Below are 10,000 nucleotides of genomic sequence, written 5' to 3'. Positions count from 1 at the left end.
AGATAATAAACAAAACCCGGTGGTAACATTTTCGCACAAGCAAGGGAGTTTTTATCACAGGGTTGTTTTTCTAGATCATCTGATAAAAACATAAACCGCTTATGTGACTTAAAAACTTTTTGTTTTTTTAAGTTTGGAATTTACTTTGGAATTAACTGTACGAAACAATTAATCTTTCTTATACGCCATAGGAATCTACGCACAACCGGTTAAGGGCGTTTCGTGTTACCTGGCACCCTGACGAGTGTTGTTTTACTACTTATTATCCCTCTTAATACTCCCTTGAGTAGAGATTATAGACAAGATCAGCATATACCACATGTGTTCGCGTATGGGGACTGGATAACATTTGTAATTCCACTCTTTCTGAGCGGACTCGGTGTTTGAATAAGAATAAAACTTCCAGGGCTACATATGACTTATTTCTTGTAAGCTTCACTTTATGTCAGTACTATTTCAAATAGTTATTATAAACACAAGAAATAACTTTATACATTCCAAAGATGTAGGTTTTTGTAAATGCCACTTCGTTCGCGTCACACGGGATTCAGAACTATTTTTATAAGGATTAATAAATCAACCAGAATAGTATGATCATCCACGCAGTTTCACGGTTGGCACTGAACTGCGGCGCAAGTGCCACACAAGCGCCCTGGCCTCTCCTGACCCTTCTGACCCAGCATACACCACAGTGGTATCTGTTCAAAAGACCTGTAGATTATCACCCTTACGTCCCCGAGACAAAGTGTCCCTAGTGCCTTGTAAACCACTAAAGGCTTTTCCCCACGATAGATTCACCATCACACTCTGTAGCGTAAATGGAATGTGGAGTTACCCTGAACCATGTCAATTACCATACAACCATTACAAAAGCATTTCTATGGTTTATAATGGTCGCTTTGGGTCTGGGTTACCTCCAAAGTACCTTTAAAATACTACAACCATTATACTTGAAAAAAATAGAAATAAATAGAAAAGAAAATAAATAACTAAAAGTTAATATAAAGATAAGAGTAAAAGATAATAAACATATTGCCATATCGATCGAGTGTATCACAGACATTAATTTCTACTAACAGCCGACCCTTTGTAAAATATTTCTGACAATAAAATAAAGACAGACAGGAAGACTGTCGCACTTACGCACGAAAACCTACATTTGCAGGCCCACCATTTCCATGCATGTAAAAGCGCTTTCAACCCAAGGGAAATTTCATCCAAGTACACGGATTGGTTCCAACGGCCGACAAATTGGGGGTTCCTCGGTTTCCTTCTTTCATATTTTAAGAAGTTGTTAATATCACGTGAAGATGGCAACACAGCAAGCTTTGAGCAGTGCGAATCGACCACAAAAAGGATGCAGAAACGCCCTCGATACAGTTGTTTATCTTTATTACGGAATATGCCAGTACCGAGACCCGCCCCTCAGTTTTGCTATTTTTTTTCGGAAAACGTCTGCTGCTCCTTTTTTCAGTAAGAGCCGACGGGTTCGCAACTTCTCATCTACGGCATATTCACCGCATGTTACAGTTAAAGATATTTGATATTAGAATGAGCAAATAAAATATGTTTGCATACATCATGGGAAACGTAATAGGTCTAAAGCTGGGGTTCCCAGTCTGGGGCTATGGAGTACCTTCTGAGGGACCGCAGAGCAATATGAAAATTATGATGTCGAATTAAACTGAAATTATGTCATTTACAGTATCTGCATATAATTATCTCTCACATCAATCAATTACATTTGTTATTATAATTATCATTATTACTAGTATAATTATTATGACATTTATTGTTATTATCATTTGAGTATTTGCTATTCATAATTAATGACATTTAATATTATTATTAATATGCCATTTATCATTATTATCATTACCATTATCATTATCATTATTACCACTGTTATTATTATCAGTAAACATCTATGAATTACTGACGGCCGATACAAACGGCCACCATGAAAGAGGCAGGAATATCGCCATGCAGGGTACAGTACAGCGAAACTATTGGTCGGGAAACGTTTGGGTGTAACTCACTCACTCACTCACTCACTCACTCACTCACTCACTCACTCACTCACTCACTCACTCACTCACTCACTCACCCACTCACTCACTCACTCATTCACTCACTCTATCTCTCTGTGTGTGAGAAAGTGAAGACACACAATACAGAAATAAACATAAATGAAACGCACGTTGAGAATATAGGCATTGGGCCTAAAACTAACGTAAAATCACCAAATATCACTTCAGAAAACTTACCTTCCACTAACAAGCACTAATCAATATAAATTAAAGGTTAAGCGAAAAGTTCAATCGATATAACACACGAATTAGGAACGAAAATTATTTAAATTCTTGAGAGCCTTGAAGACCCGTATGTCTTCGCTTTCTCCTCCATGCCGCTCTGAACGAAGATCTTTCTTATCAGTTTCCGTAGGGATCTTATCTCTTATCACGTTATCTCAGATATGGGAGCCGCCATGTTTAGGCTCTGTTCGCTGGTAGAAACTGAGAGTCTGAATTGTTATATTATTTGAAACATTTCTGTGTACTGACTATTGATAATATACAGATGTAGACGGATACATAGGCACATGCACGCACGCGCGCTCGTGCACACTCACACACAAACACACTTATTCATATATATGTATTTATGCACATATAAACATATGCACGCACGCACGCACACACACACACACACACACACACACACACACACACATATATGTATATATATATAGATGTATGTATGTACGTATGAATATATATACATATATGTATGTATGTATACACATATTTATACTTATAATATATATACATATCTACACACACACACACACACACACACACACACACATATATATATATATATATATATATATATATATATCCAGACCTATTTTGTGTTTCCTCCGTAGCAGTCAAAACACCAATACCCATGGCTACCAATGGGCCCGCAAGGTCAGAGGGAATCATGACTGCCTCCCCAAGGCAACAAGGGGTCAGCCAGGGGGCTACCCTGGTGCTCTCTCGGTTATTTTTTCCCGATCTCAGAGAAGCAGGGTAACGAGCCTCCTGGCCAGGGTGATTAGGGTGATGGGGTTAAGGAAGCGGCCCTGATGTAGTCCGGGTCACGACTGCCCTGGGAGTTGGGCTCCCTAGTTGGCCGCCCCTGTACCCCGCAAGTCTGCTGGGCAAGAGTAAGGTTTGCAATATGAGCACTGAACAATCATGACAAGCAAAAAGTTTAAGCAGCGAAAGCAGTGTAGACAATGCAGACAGTGAAACGAACAAATTTACTATATTGACATTGTGCTTCATTGCGACTAAAACGTTGTGGGCTGGGATGTTACTAAAAAAAAAAAAAAAAAAAAAAAAAAAAAAATACTGTTGTAATTTAACTGTCTGTTGCAAGATGACCCAGACTCACAATTCGTGACACGAAAATGTGGTTAATGTAAGAGTGCATACCCCAAATGACAAAAACCCATCCGCCAAAAGACAAGTAATCTCAATGCCTTTCACAATTTTTTTCTTCACCAAAACGAAAATTGAGGTAACTCAAACACACAGCTGCAGCCGATCCAACGTCCGGACACTTATTTAACGTGCTTCATAACAAAGTAGACGTGTTAATTGAAATATAAAAACAACCGGTGACCCCCAACAACCTCATCGCGAATGAGGACGGTATGCCGTGGCGTTCACCAGCACGGAAGTCCGGTAGGTCTGACCAAGGTCTATATAAGTTTACTTATATAGACCTTGGATCTGACAGCCTCAGTTCTGTGTCCGACAGATCTTGTCTCCACCCCCTCCCCACTCCACCAGATTCCTCCCCATAATGTAACCTCCCCAGACACATCATGTTACCTACATTTTCCCTTCTGCGCTCCCATTCCCCTCCTTAAACCCCCCTTCCAACTCCCACAGCCCCTACCAAACCCCCAACTGAACCTTACGTGAATCCCAGGAGCCCGGGGTACCCCAGCCTGACGGTGGTAATCTGGCGCCAGTTGTGATAAATAGTAGTTACAGTTAAATCTTACTTAGAAAGCAAACGTCTAACCTAAATAATGTGTGAAGAGAACGGGCTTACTCTCGCAGAAAAGAAAAAAAGAAAAGATCTAACAAAGGACAAAGATCTAACAAAGAACAAAGCTCTAACGCCTACAGGGGCACCTAAACCAGAGGTGTTGTATCTTTATATAACAAATTGCCACACTAGCACAGAGGAAGCAGATATCGAGAACCATCTGCTATTTAATTCCCCTGAGTTGGACAATGTAAAAGCATTCAGAGTAAAAATTGCATTATTCCAGTTTCACTGCTTCACTTACAGGCAAGGCACTTGAAGCTGACGCATTTTAAAGTTAGCTTTCTTCGCTAGCCCCTTGAGAGCCATTTTAAACAAGTACAGAACTTCGCAACCCGAACAGGGTGTTTGACCAAAATGTCTCGTCAACAAAAGCACCAGATAATGTCAAGACCCTGTAGAACACTAGCATTTACCTTGCAGATACTTGATAACTCAAGGCAAAAAGTAGACGATCTCGATGTCATATTTAAATAAAATACTGTCGAGACTGCAGTTATCATAGGAACATGGTTAAAAAACGATATACTAAACCTCGCAATCATACAGGGGTACCTACTCCGCATATGGACGATTTGTGAAAATGCAACGCCATTCTGGTATTTGTCCATAACTAAGTTAGAAAACAATTAAAGCTTTCAGAAAAGAGTGGTGCGTATCACAATTGTATCAAATAACACATTTTATACTGATGCGCTAAATTAGCTGAAAACCAGCTCCCTAAAAGACGAGAAAAATTTTAATAAAAAAAAAGATATATATATATATATATGAACATATATGAACCTAAGTGTCATACATCCAGATATTATGCATCCAGATTATTTCACTTTACACTAAGGAACAATTCACAGAGTTTCAATACCTACATTTTGCGAGTTCTCTGGTGCATAACTCGTCTCTGTTGGTGCAGACGTCACGAAGATCCTACACCTCGGAGTGTTTTGGCCATACTGTTCTTTGTTTACTAGCTTTCATAGGCTGTGGAGGAAAATGCGGTTTGTTTGTGCTATCTGTGTTTGACCGAGACTTTTGCATGGCCGTAGCGATGCTGTGTGTAGGCTGTTACGAGAGGATTTGTCTCAGTCGGCATGTAGTCTAAGAGAGAGAGATAGTGTGTGTGTGTGTGTGTGTGTGTGTGTGTGTGTGTGTGTGTGTGTGTGTGTGTGTGTGTGTGTGTGTGTGTGTGTGTGTGTGTGTGTGTGTGTGTGTGTGTGTGTGTGTGTGTGTGTGTGTGTGTGTGTGTGTGTGTGTGTGTGTGTGTGTGTGTGTGTGTGTGTGTGTGTGTGTGTGTGTGTGTGTGTGTGTGTGTGTGTGTGTGTGTGTGTGTGTGTGTGTGTGTGTGTGTGTGTGTGCGTGCGTGCGTGCGTGCGTGCGTGTGTGCGTGCGTGTGCATGTGCGTGCGTGTGCATGTGCATGCATGTATGGTGTGTCATACATACATACAAACTTATATACACAATTACCATCTTCACATTATAGTTTTATTAACAATTTTACTTATATATCATAAATTAACTTTGAAAAAAATAACTGCATAATGATTAGGAGCTACTATTTTGGCAAATGAGCCCTATGAATGAAGATGTGATGAAACATATGATTATGATAATAACTGGAATGAGGATGAAGGTAATGAAAGAAACGGCCTTTGTGAAGGTGATGATGATAATGCTACATTTTATGTACTTGGATAGTATTTATTATTATTTCTATCATTGTTATTATTATAGTTGATATTACTGTCATAATGATTATCATTATTATTATCACAGTTATTATCATTATCATTATTATTATTATTATTATTATTATTATTATTATTATTATTATTATTATTATCTTTATTATTATTATCTTTATTACTATTATCTTTAGCATCATTATCTTATTGTCATTATGGTTACTATTATTATTATTATTATCATCATTATCATTACTTTTACAATTACTATTATTGTTACTCTACTGTAAATACCACAAGCTCCCCTTCTTGGTCATCATAAATCATCCATTCTGCTGACCATTTTTTTTAACTGTATATTTAATTATTTATTGAACGTTTCCTGCTGCGTCAACACCTAAGGTCATTAGCGGCGTATTCTGAATACAGCAATAACGTAAAGCTTGGAGGCAAATCTCCAAAGTGCTATGTGACATCAAAGGTCACATAGCACTTTGTAAAGTATAGTAACGTTTAGGAATGAGTCAATGGTTAGGGTAAAGTTACAGGTTGAACAGTACTAGAGGGAAGTATGGTATTGAAATGGGTAGAGAGGGGGAGCTGATGGGGTATAATATTGGGTAAAATTTTTTAGAAGAGTAGTTAAAGGAGTAGGAAGCATTCTGATAAAGTATTGTGGCAAAAAGGGTAAAAAATGAGTTAAATGTTAAGAAAAGTGGACAGAACAAGGGGATGAAGAAGAGAGAGGAAAGGAAAGTAGGGGAAGAAAAGACCATGCAAAATTAGTTGAAGGGAGGCTGAGGACCAAGGTAGGGATGATCCCCTACCTTGGGCCTTAGTCCCTGTCTCCTAACCCCCCCCCCCCCCATGAGAACAATGAACAAGGGACTGGGGGGGTTATGTTGTATAGGAAACTGATGTATAGTGCGATGTACATACATTTCTTCTCCATCACAACCTGGTCCACATCAGTCCTCCCTCTTATAAGATGGGCACCTATACTGTAATAAGCAGTACTTTGTTGAGACCAGGGCCAGTCTCATCAAACATGTTTCTCATGACTCATGCCTATCCAGGGGACACCAATATCCTTTTTTCGCCATTAGATTGAATGGCTAGCAAATCGTATTGCCTTTCTTTCCACTAATTTTCAGTCATTGACTGGTGGAATACACCCTGATAAACAAGCTTACCAATTTCAACTGTAAGTTTCTTTGCTTCACACATTCTCAGACTGCTCCCCTATTATGCAGGCTACTTTTTTCATAGACTATCTGACCTGCTTTTTTTTCAGTTTGTGAGTCTTCAGCTGCCCTTCCTGTACTGTGTTGTTCTCCCTCTACCTCACTAGGCCTAAAAATGAAATCCAGGAGAGTTTTGCAACAATTATTTCATCTTTTAACCAATTTTGAGTATAGTGGGAATTTGTAGCACACATTACTGTTTGTATTTTTGACTTGTGATGTTTAAGGATTACATCCCATAATCACAATGCTTTCAATCACTTTTAACCCACTGGATCCAGGTGACATGACTGTCATGTCATGAAAAAATCTGGTAGAGGGGTAGAGGGCCAAGTGACAGGAACATGCCATCATGAAAAAGTTTAGTAAAGAGATTGACTTATCATGAATGCTCAATGATTACTTTTAATCCACTGGATCCAGGTGACATGACTATCATGTCATGAAAAAAATCTGATAGAGGGTATTTAGGAAGAGGCTCTTGCATGATTTCCAGTAAATGTAGGTGGAATGTACCATCCATGGCTTCAGGGAGGATATTATTTCCATGTGCAGGATCCTATCCTATGCCCACCATGATCAATGGTACAAGGTGTGTGTTGCAGAAAATTGAATAATAAAAAAAGTATAAACAGATGACCAGATAGCCTTGTGTTATTTATTGCTTTTGTCATTGCAAAGAGTTGTAGAATACCAACAGAGATTATATGGAGTCTGTTCAAGGAAAACATTCTATTGTCATCTTGATACAAGATAACAAATGGCAATTAAAGAAATAGGCAAAACAGTAAAAAAAATATTTGGCTGAATAAGACATAATGACTTTACTAAGAAGATGCAAGGAATTGTTATTCTGCACACGAGTGTTTGTGTTGGCTCGGACCACAAGCCACACACCAGGGAGAGTCACTATTCAAGTAAGTCCATTGGCTGGATTTTGATCCGCGTGTGGAATGTGAGGCACCTGGATTGTACAAGTTAAAGAAAAGATAGATTTATATCCTATTGATAGTACAGAAGTTATCTTTATTTCATATTTAAATTTTTTGTCTTTTACCTTTTCCTGTGAGTCTGTTACATGTGAAGGGAGCCAAAATAGGACTTATATAGGTTATGAAAACTAGTTTAAAAAGAAACAAAAAATTTATTCAAATCAATCAATAACGCCTTGTCACAGCATGCAATAAGTATAAATTTATCAATGAATAATTATCTGTAAATATGGCCTCATTTAAAGTTTCTTGAAAATGGTAACATAATATGAAGAGAGAGAACTAATGACTCATTCATAAGCCTTTAAAACAAAATATGAAGAGTGTTGAAGCTTTAACCAAATCAAATGTTGCTATAAATATGACCTAAACATAATACAGTTCTGATAATAATAATAAAAAAAAAAAATAATAAATGAAAAATATAATAAAATAATAATAATAAAGAAATAAATTATCACATTACACACATACATCTTCCAAACAGTAAAATGACTCGTGAAAAAGTCCTAATTGTGAAAACTCCCAAAAGCAATGAGAGCAGAAGCAAAATGAAAATTATTTTTTCTTTTTTATTCTTATCTCTGGAACATACAACATCTGAACTGAATGACAGAACACTCTACCATATTGATATAATGGTAGCAAAACCCACTATACATGTGATAGTTTTAACTGAATGATGAGACTATTACCTTTTCATCTTTCAATAAATCCTTTTCATGTATTACAGGTTTTCTACTAACATTTGTATTTGACAACAATACACACTTAAATGAGGTTTCACAAAATCTACAACCTTTTAAAGATACGAAATACTAAACCACGATTGCATATGGCACAAATTGAAATTTGCATTACATAAATCAGTACATTCCACTCTAATCTTGTCTGCTGATACAACTTTCAATCACCTGTTGTTTATAAAATGGTCATAAAAAAGTATAATTTAATAAGAATAAGCAAAGCATATCATATAAATCCAAGATCTTTCACCCAAACCCTTTCCCCCTTAAGCCAAAGTAAAAGTAAAAGTAAAAAAAAAGAAAAATGAGAAAAAAATAGATAGAAAGAAAGAGAGGAAAGAATGAAAGAAAGTAAAAAAAAAAAACAACAAAAAAAAAAAAAAAAAAAAAAACTATAAAGATATTTTTCAAGAGGTTCAGCTTTTCAAGTTTCATCCTTAATGTTTTATCATATATCAAATAATTTCCAGGTATTACATGACCTTAACTGTAAGTTTGTATTTACATCCTATGTTCATATTTCACCCTTTTTAAAATCACTTTCTATAAACAACAATAATACAGGATTTCCTGAAAAACAAACAAAACATTGAATACCTGGTATATATCCATCACAATATCCATATCTATGGTAACAAAATTGTACAAATATACTTTATTTCCTCTAATATCATAAACATTAAAAGCCTACACAGAATTAAAAACTGTAACAAACATTTAAAAAAATCAGCTTTTGCTAAATGCATATTCTACACTTTCAATAAAACCAAAGTGCAAACTTTTCTCGTTGTCTCATTTTTTTTCTTTCCAATTCTGTTGAAGAAACTCTATTCCTTTTGACAACTTTTGCATTTTGATTTCTCCTGCCTTAAGCCCAAATATATACACATCATCATCATCATCACCATCATCAAATCAGCTGCTTTATATATTTCAAACATTACTCCACAGCATAACTACACTAATTTCAATCAAGTACAACTGAAGACACAGAAAAAAAAGAGAGAAAAAAAAAGAAAAATCAGATAACCAAAATAAAAAAGGAAAGAAAAGTATGAAAAGAAAGAAAGAAATAATGATTCAGTTAATCCCGAAAACAAAAATAAAATAATAAAAAGGGAGAAAAAAAATAAATAAATAAAAAATAAAAAAGAAGGAAAGGCGGAAAAACTGAATAATTCAAATCTTAAATAAATCTGTAAATAAATAAAAATAAAAACACGAAGC

General features: G+C 36.4%; 1 protein-coding gene across 1 annotated transcript in view; it reads right to left on the bottom strand.

Moving 5' to 3' along the window:
• Positions 1-8,164: 8,164 nt before the first annotated feature.
• Positions 8,165-10,000, bottom strand: part of LOC125031118 (dnaJ homolog subfamily C member 27-like) — a 12,540-nt gene continuing 10,704 nt past the window's right edge. Inside the window, exon 7 of the mRNA XM_047621628.1 lies at positions 8,165-10,000. This exon is cut by the window's right edge and continues 215 nt beyond it. The gene's annotated coding sequence lies outside the window, so the exon portion shown is untranslated.

This window comes from Penaeus chinensis, chromosome 12 (genome assembly GCF_019202785.1).
Source record: "Penaeus chinensis breed Huanghai No. 1 chromosome 12, ASM1920278v2, whole genome shotgun sequence".
NCBI lineage: Eukaryota > Metazoa > Arthropoda > Malacostraca > Decapoda > Penaeidae > Penaeus > Penaeus chinensis.
The sequence above is the reverse complement of the archived record's forward strand: the minus strand, read 5'-3'. Positions and strand labels throughout refer to the sequence as shown.